Source organism: Sinocyclocheilus grahami, unplaced genomic scaffold (assembly GCF_001515645.1).
Source record: "Sinocyclocheilus grahami isolate Dianchi unplaced genomic scaffold, SAMN03320097.WGS_v1.1 scaffold385.1, whole genome shotgun sequence".
NCBI lineage: Eukaryota > Metazoa > Chordata > Actinopteri > Cypriniformes > Cyprinidae > Sinocyclocheilus > Sinocyclocheilus grahami.
This window is the reverse complement of record NW_015505564.1, coordinates 40,877-52,752: the sequence shown is the minus strand read 5'-3', so window position 1 is coordinate 52,752 and position 11,876 is coordinate 40,877. Positions and strand designations below refer to the sequence as shown.

The window sequence follows — 11,876 nt, the reverse complement described above, 5'->3', positions numbered from 1 at the left end:
AGTTAATTATTCATTTATTTATCACAAGTAATCATCATTGCGCAAAAAAAAAATTAAAAAAAATAAAAAAAAAAAACCTCCACTGTTATCACACATAGCAGAATTTCCTTATATCGTGCAGGACTATTAGAAAGGCAAAATCAATGCAAATCAGTGGATATGTCTGCTATAATAGGATAGGTGTGTTAAGGCCAGTTGGAGCTAAACTCTGCAGGGCATTGGCCCTCCAGGATCTAGTTAGGAGACCCCAGTCCTACAGAGCTGTTACTTTGCACATGCTTTTTGATCATTACAAATAATAATGTAAAATGATTTTCTTAGAATAGGAGATATGCTGTCTCTCGCATCACATACATTATCAATAGTTAAGTATGTGGTCTTGAAGAGGATCCTTTTTTTTCTCTCATTTGGACTCGGTCTTGACTTGGACTCGAAACTTTTGGACTTGGACTTGAGTTGGACTCGAACCTCTTTGGACTCGGTCTTGACTCGGCCTCGACAAGTCCTGGTCTTGGACTTGACAAAGCTGGACTTGACTACAGCTCTAATATATCGTACAAACCCGATATTTTGCTCAGCCCTATTATCTACTAACATGTACTACATGTTCAAATAAAGCTTTGACACAAAAGTAGTAACCTAACTAGAGATGCACCGATCGATCGGCCAGGGATCGGAATCGACCGATTTTCCTCATGATCGGCCGGTCAGTCTCAATTCTTTCTGATTTGGAGCCGATCCGTTTTGTTACCAGCGGCACAGGCAATAACGTCAGCCACGCATTCTCGCTCTCTTCTCTCCGACGAAGACCTCTTCTCTCTCACACACGTCTTATTCGCTTCGGTTAAATAGTGCTTGTATTGCGCATTATTTTAGTCATTCTAAATTAAGTTTTGCGCTTATACCAAACACACGCGCACCACCACTGATCTATATTAGTGGAACGCACAATCCGCGCTCAGTCTCAAACAGCTTGTGAGCCACAAATACCAAAATGAGTGGCTAACTGCGCTAAAACGTTCAAATACATAAAAAATTGTCAAAATGCCCGTTTTGGCGAGTATCCGGTTAAACACAGTCAGTTTTGGAACGTTAAATAGTTGAGAAAGAACGCATGTTAAACAGTAACGCATGTGTAACAGTATATTGGGTCCATGGATAAACTCTTAAAGGGACCGCAGTCCAATATTTATGCTGCTGTCTGTCATGATAATCAAAGAGCAAAAGACAAAGAAGATAATGTTCTGCTCTTGACTGAATGCGTTTAATAACTTTAATGGTAAGCAATAATCTGTATTTAATTTTTACAATGAAGACTACAGAAATTAATGTAATCAAATGTAAAATAACACTGGATGTGTTATTTTACATTTGATTACTTTAATTTCTGTAGTATTTCTTAACTGAATAAAAACTTACTTAACCTGAAAAACTTAGTTTCATAGCTCTCTTTATTCTATTGCATTTATTTGTGCTGTTGTTTGCAATTTTTTTTATTTGATCTTATTTTATTACTGACTTTTTACTTGTGTTTTTTAAATGAAAATAAAACTTTGCGTTGAAGAAAAGTAGATTTTTGTTTGTATATGCTGTCAATTATAGTTCTTAGAAAGAATCGGAATCGGCAAAAATCGGTATCGGCAGATCACACTAACAAAAAAAATCAGAAATCAGAATCGGCCAAGAAAATTGCAATCGGTGCATCTCTAAACCATTTTTAAGAAAAGTTTTTTTAGGGGTTTTTTTATGTCAGCCTATAAATTATACCATTTTATTTGCTTCATAAAAATTATATATTTTTAAATGGACATTAGCTTGTTTTCAAACAAAAATGGAGACGGAGGATGATAAAAATAATAGTACCTCAAGCAGTTAAAGCAATGTGACAAAAAATACATTCAAGTCCAATACAAATATTTAATGTCACAATTGTTACCATCTACTTTAATTAGCCTGCGTGTTTGGCTTTTTGTGGCTCTAATAATGTCTGTAAGTGTCATAATATAGAAAGCTATAATATGTAAGGGATAATGCAAATAACCGTTAATCTAATCACCAAACAGGCAAACGTTCACTTTAAGAATGAACAAACTAGTGTTGATGAGATTTACGCTATACCACAGGTGCTGCTAAACAGGCATTAACATCATCTCAGGTGATCTCATCACAAATGGTCTCTGAAATCATAACCACATTCATCACTTACTATATCTGTGTTAATGTGTTGTCACTTTTTTTAGACTGACTTGAGTTATTAACTTACATATTAACTCATTAAATCCTTAACCCATTAACTTCCTTACCTCCCAAATAAAATTAGAATTATTATTCAGTTTGAAGATTTTTGAAATTTGAAAAATTAGACAATATTTAAAAGACTAGACTAAATGTGACCATCAAATAAAACACACATCTTTTCCCAGCTGTTCTCATTTATCACCACATACCCATGGGATACGTGTAAATGTAAATATCACATTTGTGAGTTTATTATGTGAATTATGCAATGCAATAAAGATAACACAGGTGCAAACACCAGGGATGAAGTTGCTAAATATAGCATGTACACAAAAGCCAGCATCTAGTATCCTGCCAGCTTATGCCAACATTTATAATTAGCAACTTAACAGCTTTAGACTTTGGGAGTACGGTGAGGTACCAAAACAGGGTACATTTTTAAGAACATGTGCAGGTTATCATAACATGTGCACCAACATGAAACAAAATCTGTCTTCTCCAGTGCAAAGGCCAAAAGCTTATATCGGCCAAGCACTACTTACCTAGACTTTTTCCTGGAAAGCATCAGTGATGAAACACACTTTCCACCTACAATAAAACTGTGATGGCTATTATGGATATGGCCTAATTAGTCTGTAAAAGCTCTTTCTTACTTCACCTATGAACAGTAAAAATGTACAACTGTCAACAGTTCTAGGAACGATGACTTTAAAAAAAATGGCTCACACACCATCAGCACAATACACTCCAAATATTTTGTCTCATTAAAACGGTCATGATTAAATTAGGCCTGGGCGATAAAACGGTATCGATATTTATCGACGGTACACCTTCATCGATAACGATATTAAAAAATGTTCGATATAGCATATAATAAATATATATTTGTTGTTTGTCTTAATAAAGTGGGCAAATTAAAAATACAGTGGTTCAATTTAAAAGAAAAAAATCTATTGCTCTGTTTTAAAAAATGTCAATAATTATCTATACCGAACGATATGAAACATATATCGTTGATATATTTTTTTAGCTATATCGCCCAGCCCTAGATTAAATACAGCACACTCTCTCGTTCCACTTTGTCAGTAACTAATCAATTAAAGATTTCTGTCAACTACATTAAGCTCGATCAATGTGATCAATATGCAAACAGACATTAAAGCAATGCTTACTTGAGGAATGGAGTAATAAGGGTTACAAATGGTCATAAAGAGCTAAATAAAAAGTAAATTTCCTTGGCAAAAGCACTGGAACCAGGACGGGGAAAAACATAATGGATTTGTTAGTGGAGTCTGCTTAGTTTGATCTGAACCCCTAACCTTAAATAGCAAACTTCAGCACTTGAGCTAACGTCATCTATGATACCACAAATAGTGTGGCTTGTTTAGGAGAAGTTAATTACTTAAGTTATTAGACCTGCATTTTTTTCACCCTAAGAAAAAAATCCCATAGAAAATGAAGGTAAATCTAGAAAGCAGAATATCAAATATGTGCTTTTTTTTGCATTTTTATTATTATTTATTTAATGTTTTTTTTTTTTTACTCAGTTTAACCACCCAACCATGAAAAGACCAAGTATAAATGCCCTACAACAAGGGGTGTCTAATCCATCTTTTTGAGGGCTATTATCTTGTGGGTTAGCTCCAATCCTAATGAAACACACCTGATCCAAGTCTTCAGGATTACTAGAAACTTTCAGACAAGTGTGTTAGGGCAGATTGTTGAGTCAGAAATTGAGTTTACCAGGTTCGCCTGAACACTCTGCAGAACGCTGGCCCTTCAGGATTGGGCACCCCTGCTCTACAAAAAAATGCAACTGCAACAGATAGCAATTGATCACTTACACCAAATCAGGAGGTGGTGTGAGATGCTTACTGTGCAAGACAACTCATCCAAGTGCAAAATCGCTACATCCACTTGTTAAGTTGCATACATAATTCTTACTCTTCCTAAAAGGAATCACATTATACAAAAGTTTGTGAGCCTTGCAACTTACATTTGAGCAAGCAATCATGGATGAGACAAATAGGGAAAAATAATGATATAGCCAAAATAAAGTGAGTGACGTGAGATGTGGCCAAGTATGGTTACCCATACTAGGAATTAGTGCTCTGCATTTAACCAACAAAGTGCACACACACACAGCAGTGAACACACACCCGGAGCAGTGGGCAGCCATTTATGCTGCAGCGCCCGGGGAGCAGTTGGGGGTTCGGTGCCTTGCTCAAGGGCACCTCAGTCGTGGTATTGAAGGTGGGAGAGAGCGCTGTACATTCACTCCCCCCACCTACAATCCCTGCCGGACCGGAGACTCAAACTCGAATTATTAAATCTAATATAGCCTAAATAAATGTCAACTAAAAATAAATAAATAAATAAAAATCAATGACAATGTTACATTTAGGAGCTAAAGGATCTAAATAACTTTTGTCTGGAGCCCCAGTCAATAAATCTTTAGAAAAATTTTAAAATCTAGTTATACATATGGTTGTGTACAACATGTTAAGTTTGTATCTTACAAAAAGGTTTGGAAGTTATTAAGATTTGAGGGTAATTGTTGCAAGTTTAAGTTTTGCAGGATTTGATGGGAAAGCTTGAAAGCATGCAAGATAACTGGCATTATGTTCAATGGCCAGGTGAACTACAAAACTGCAAAGCACAAATCCTGACAAACTAGTTCCTCCCATTTTCAACGTTAACCATTTTTGTGCAATATACTTTGGTATTGCTCAATCATTGTTCAAGACATTTCCCAATCCTCATTTATAGAATTCACAACACATTATCACTTCAGATTAATATAATTATACTGATAAACCTTTCAAACAGTGCCATACATCCAGTCCCACGTGATAAAGAGAAGTCCCATGATAAACTCGTGACATTAAAGTTGAAGGCTTATAAACAGGCACGCAAGCAGCAGGCACACAAGCTCTCAATTCTCAAATCAAAAAATAATTTACTTGCATTTACTTTTAATAAAAAACAAGTAGATGGTGTCTTACACCATCAAGCACTAAAAAAGGACAATGAAAGTGGTCCATATAACTATAAGCAGAAGTGTGAATGATGACAGGATGATGACAGAATGACACCTATATTATTATAAATATTATTATAGGTGTTCAATTATTTCTTTAAAAGAATATTACTAGTTCAATACAAGTCAAGCTCAAAAGACAGCATTTGGGGTTCATGCATGATGTTGATTACCACAAACATTTATTTAGGCTTCTCCCTCCTTTTTTATTTTTAAGAAGTAAAAACTGAGGTTACAGTAAGGCAGTTACAATGGAAGTGAGAGGGGTCCATTTTAGAGGGTACAAAGGCAGAAATGAGAAGTTTAACCTGTATTCAAGCATTTAAACTCCTTTCTTAACACTTACACATTATTGGAGCTGTATATATATGTTAAAATTTGACATAACTTTACACATAAAAGGCTAGTAAGTGATCTTTCGACACTAAAAATCATTTTAACAAATGTTGCTTACATATATTGGCTACACTATTGAAACAGTGAGCAGTTTAAAGTTTACTAATTGGCCCCATTGCCTCCCACTGTATAGGTGCCTCACTGTAAACCAATTTTTCAGTGTTATTTATTACTTTATTAACTATTTTTTATTTATTTATTTTTGGAATGAAAAGTCCAAATACATTTTTGTGGGGATGAATATTGGTGATTGCTTTGATGAGGCCGGCATTGTGGTGTCTAATTTTTCAGCGTCTAATTACACACCGGAGCCAAATGGGACTCTGTATTGGCTACACTATTGAAACAGTGAGCAGTTTAAAGTTTACTAATTGGCCCCATTGCCTCCCACTGTATAGGTGCCTCACTGTAACCCAATTTTTCAGTGTTATTTATTACTTTATTAACTATTTTTTATTTATTTATTTTTGGAATGAAAAGTCCAAATACATTTTTGTGGGGATGAATATTGGTGATTGCTTTGATGAGGCCTGCATTGTGGTGTCTAATTTTTCAGCGTCTAATTACACACCGGAGCCAAATGGGACTCTATCTGTCATATATTTGCTGGAAAATGTGTCATGATTACAGTGTTAATGATATAACCATCTGTTTCAGTCCATAAATCGGATCCATGAACCAGACCGTTGCAGGGTGACAAGAGGAGGACAAGACTTCTATCACATGCACGTATGTTAATACAATCACAATCAGATTATGGACTTTATTATATCAGAATTTACGGAGGACTACGGCAGAGAGCGGTCAGTACAAATTCCCACATAGAAACTGGAAACCCCGTTGTGTCAAAAAAATATATATATTCATCAATATTTACACTACCTGTTAAAAGTCTGGAACACCAGTTTTTTTTTCTCATGTTGTTGAAATAAAGTCTCTTATGTTCTCTTATTTATAATAAACACTAATATTATGAAATATTATTACAATCTAAAATAACTTTGTCTATTTTAATATACATGTTCAAATGTAATTTATTCCTGTGATACAAAGCTGAATTTTCAGCAGCTATTACTCCAGTCTTCAATGTCACATGATCCTTCAGAAAACATTGTAATAGGTGTGTTCGACCACGGCTACAGACGGCAGTCAACGAGAGTAGCCGCTTGCAGTCGGGGGGGAAGAGTTGAAAACGGACACGTCAAGCCGAACACTTTCTTCTCCCATTAGTGACACTCACATGGTGTTTGCATCCATCACAGATGAAGTGAAAAAAATGCTATATTTGTCAAATACACAGACGCAAATACACAGGTGCCATCTTTTCAAGAATTTCAACAATCATCTACTATTTAAATACTAATAAAGTGGGGGTATATATGCTTTTATCAGTGTTTTATGATAAACGTGACTCAATATAACAGTGTGACTACAGTAAAAAAGCTTTTACTGTTCTAAAAACAGATTTGTGGCCATTACTGGAATTGAAAAGGTTAGAATAAACCCTAAACACACATGATTGTTGTCATGCGGTGAATCTGGCCAATCGTGAAACAGCTGTGTCGTCATCAGCGCTCCTGATTACAGGAGAAGACGAAATGAAAATGACATCGAAGCTTTTCTGAAGACGGTCGGTTCTTTTCAAAGACACATTCATATAAAAACAAACAATTTTCGAATGTGCAGTGCTCAGTTTATTCAACGAAGTAATAACTCAAACACTGGACACTGCTATATGTCAAATAGCCAAGAGATAACAAAAATAAAAGTTCACACATATTACACAGCCTGCTGCTCATAACTGCTTAAGAGTGCGCTGGCCACGAGCGATGAAATCGTGGATGCTATTGTCGGACTCACAGACACATTTCATGAGGAAAGTTAACGTGCACGTTATAATCAGCCCAGAAGTTTCGTCTGAACTGCATGTGTTTCTACTTTCACATGCAAATCACTTATGAAAACGATAACTTTCCGGCATCAATTCTAGTAGGGTAAAACGTAATTACGCTTTCGAAACTGTCTGTTTTGCCCTGCCATCATTAGCTGAAGCTGTGTGTGAACAAGAAGCGGCTGCAGAGTTGCTCCGTCTCTCACACAGCCAGAGAGAGATTCTCCGGTGTTCCACAACAACGCTTAGCTGCCCGCAGATGCGCCTGCCTATAAATCGGCCTAATTTGCAGCACAATCGGCCGATGCCGATTAATTTAAAAAATGCCAAAAATCGACCGATTAATCGGCATGCCGATCAATCGGTCGACCTCTAGTCACCTCTAAGCGTCGGTGCCGTCTCAAGTCGGACTAAATTTTTAACCGGCATGCACTGCTTCAAGTCAGAATTTGATCGATCTGTGCAGTGCAATACACTACCATTCAAAGGTTTGAGATAAGTAACTTTTTTTAAGAAATTAATACGTTTATTTAGCAAGGATCCATTAAACTGGTCTAAAGTGACAGTAAAGATATGTTTTTTTTTTTCACCATTGACAATAATGAGAACCATTATTAACAATTGAATACCGATACTAACTAAGCACCAAATTAGCATATTACAATGATTTCTGAGAAATCATGTGATGCTTAAGATTGGAATAATGATTGGAATTGGACATTTCAGCTTTGCCATCACTGGAATACATTTGAAAACAGATTCAAATACAAAACAGTTTTTTAAAATTGAAATAACATTTAATAATAGCAATAATAATAACAACAACATTGTTTATTTTGAAAATAAATAATGTCTTTCAAAAACAATTTTTTTTATAATTATTCCAAACATTTGTCTGCATTGTATATTGAACAATATATTGTATATTGTAGTGTAGTGTACACTACAAGGCAGCAACATGAAAGTCTTTAAAATAAAATAAAAGGCCAGCATAACATGGATTACACAATGAAATAGTGACAGCACTCTTGCCACAGCAAACACAGCTCTAGTGGATTCAGACTTCGCAGGTAACACTGGTAGATTACAGTAAACTGAGCATGCTAGGGCAAGTCAATCCTTCACCAGATACTAGTCTCAGTAACTTCTCACTAAGACAAATGTGACGAAATAGGAACTTGAAACTCAACAGCACAACCCCAAGTGAGGGACTGGACATTAAGCAGCCCAAACCAGAGGGCTTCTGGTGTCAATGATCACTAAATGCATGTAACACCAGACAACAACCAGGTACCGCAGGACTTGTTATGAAAACAACATCATGATAACTACATTCGCTGCAAGTGTTACTGCAAAAAATATGATGGTCATTCTCCGCCATGTGATTCTAAATTCAAACAAGCACACTTTAATAATTTGGCAGTAACTTTTCAAGCACAAAAACTTGGTAGGTTATTTAAAACTTTTGCTTTCCAGTCCATTTTCCCAAACAGTGTTTGCATGTGAGCAGATTCTCTAAAGCCAAGCTGCTTCACTGTGGTGGATTGTGAAGAATAGGTCAGCTCTGAACTCCTCTGGAGAGGCTGCCATTGAAGCAACTGAACTCAACAAATTATCATGTGTCTCATTAAACCACTTAAAGTGAAAATTGGTCTCCTACTATTATGAGAATCGTTCAGCAGAGCTGCAGAAGCAGCGGATAGTCCATCTTCAAAATGGAAATAGCTTTCTAAATACTGTGCACTATTTTTGTGCTATTTATCTTAATAGTCACCATCCATATGGCAACAAGTGGGGGGGTATTTATATATATACATACAGTGGTGTGAAAAAGTGTTGGCCCCCTTCCTGATTTCTTATTTTTTTGCATGTTTGTCACTTTAATGTTTCACATCATCAAACAAATATTAGTAAAAGATAACACAAGTGAACACAACATGCAGTTTTTAAATGAAGGTTTTTATTATTAAGGGAAAACAAAATCCAAAACTACATGGCCCTGTGTGAAAAAGTGTTTGCCCCTAAACCTAATAACTGGTTGCGCCACCCTTAGCAGCAACAACTGCAATCAAGCGTTTGCGATAACGTGCAACGAGTCCGTTACAGCGCTGTAGAGGAAGTATATATATATATATGTCTTAACTGTAGATACTAGGTAGTCCGGTCAAATAATGTGTGAAGAAAAGATTAAATAATCACATTGGAAATGCAAGGTGCATTCTGTCAAACAGTTTTGCACATATTGTGCTCTGCCAAAATGCACAATATACAACAATAAAACCATCTACGGTACTCATTTCATACAGAAAATATGAATAATGTGCACAGTAAAGAGTCTTTGGGTGGATGACAAATACAACCTTATTTACCATGCCTAGAAATACAATACATGAACTGTACAGTATAAATAAAAGGTAACGTAATTTCGTAAAAAAGGACAAAATTGGTTTTAAAGAAAAATTACCAAAACATATAGTCCCTCAACGAATATGAGCTCATTAAAAACCTCAACTATGTTCATGAAAGAGAAAATAGAACTTATCGACCCCATATAACCCGTCACACTGCTGTCAATGCTTGACATGTCAGCTAACCCTTACAAGCTGGAAAAGTATATCTATATCGTAATACCTTGATTAAAACTCTCACAACTAAGGAGTTTAGAATCCCCAGTTATGCAATCAGCATTTTAAAGCAGCAGGTTAGCCCTGAGGATAAAGTCTGGGTTGAGGGAAACACTTTGGTTTAGTAGCCTAGCTCTTAAAGGAGTAGTTCACTTCCAGAATGAAAATGCTGTCATCATTTACTCACCCTCTACTTGTTCCAAACCTGTGTGAGTTTCTTTCTTCTGTTGAACACAAAAGAAGATATTTTGAAAAATGTTAATATCCGAACAGTTGATGGGCACTATTGACTTCCATAGTAGGAAACAAATACTATGGAAGTCAATGGTGCCCATCAACTGTTCGGGTGCTAACATTTTTCAAAATATCTTCTTTTGTGTTCAACAGAAGAAAGAAACTCACACAGGTTTGGAACAAGTAGAGGGTGAGTAAATTATGACAGCATTTTCATTCTGGAGGTGAACTACTCCTTTAACTTGACTGGAGTAAGATGGCTGGACCTAAACAACGTCGGGCCACACTACTCTTCTGGACTGAAACCAACGGCATACAAACTTATTTTATAACCAGATAGATATTGTCTCGTTAATTCCTCGTTGTCCTTCACAGTCCGATACGAAATACAACACTTTCGTTTATTCTGAAGGTTAGGGAGTAATCTGTCATTAGTTAAAGACCTCAAACCAAGACGTATAGCCGCGGAATGATATATGCGCGCTCGCAGACTTCATAATCTGTCATTACAATGTTTCAATGTTACTCTTCACACTCACACAGGCTGCAACTATCGCCACTTTCCGATGAAACCCCAAATAACACTTGCGTTCCACTTCAAACATCAACATTTCGCACCTTTCGCCGAAACATAAACTACAAACACCAACATATAAACAAATAAATACGGCGGAGAGCGTGAGGAACGCTGAAGCGTAGCTAATGCTTACGGAATTGATGCAATTCTCTTTTTTCCTTTCCAGCTTCCAGCCAACTTAATTCAGAATGTAATCCAAGAAGAAACTTTTCCCAAAGCTCTCATGTGGGTTAGGCGCTTGGTACGATATTTCAGGTCGAAACATTCCTCATTTGGGTGAAAGAAGCATAGTTTTCCTCGATTATATGAATTTGAAAGTTGTAGCGTTTACTCCATCATGGTGGCCATGTTTAAGAGAGACCGAAACACTGCCTGTCACTGCAACGGACAAATAGACCCACTTTAACGTTTAAGACAGTGTTAGTTTAAAATTGCGCACAACTCGTATAGAACATTTACAAACCGAATACATGATGTGTGATGTGCTAAAGATAGAAGTTATTTCGCTTTAAAACGGCATGGAGATATTTTTTTAAAGTCTCACCGACCCTGCGGAGCGATACATAGCGACATACTCAAGGTAAAAAGTCTTCTCAGTCATCAGCGGTGGACGGTAAAACGCGGAAGAAGACTCTGGAAATCGAGCTGGATTGAGTTCATGTCGCCTATCGGCGGACAAAGTCAGTATTACTCAACTCACTCTTTCAGCACATATTTTCAGTTATTACATTATATTTCTTAATTGTCCGAGAATTTAGCATTTTAAAACACCCCAGCAAATGACCAAATATTAGTATCTGTTTGTTTGTTTTAGTACAAAGTACACTTTTTATTGTTATAGTTTGCATATAGGATACATTTATTTACACGTGTAAC

General features: G+C 36.3%; 1 protein-coding gene across 1 annotated transcript in view; it reads right to left on the bottom strand.

Moving 5' to 3' along the window:
• The window catches only part of kmt2ca (lysine (K)-specific methyltransferase 2Ca), a 168,146-nt gene extending 156,477 nt beyond the window's left edge, over positions 1-11,669 (bottom strand). Inside the window, exon 1 of the mRNA XM_016231219.1 lies at positions 11,134-11,669. The gene's annotated coding sequence lies outside the window, so the exon portion shown is untranslated. The remainder of the gene's footprint in view (positions 1-11,133) is intronic.
• Between the last annotated feature and the right edge of the window lie 207 nt (positions 11,670-11,876).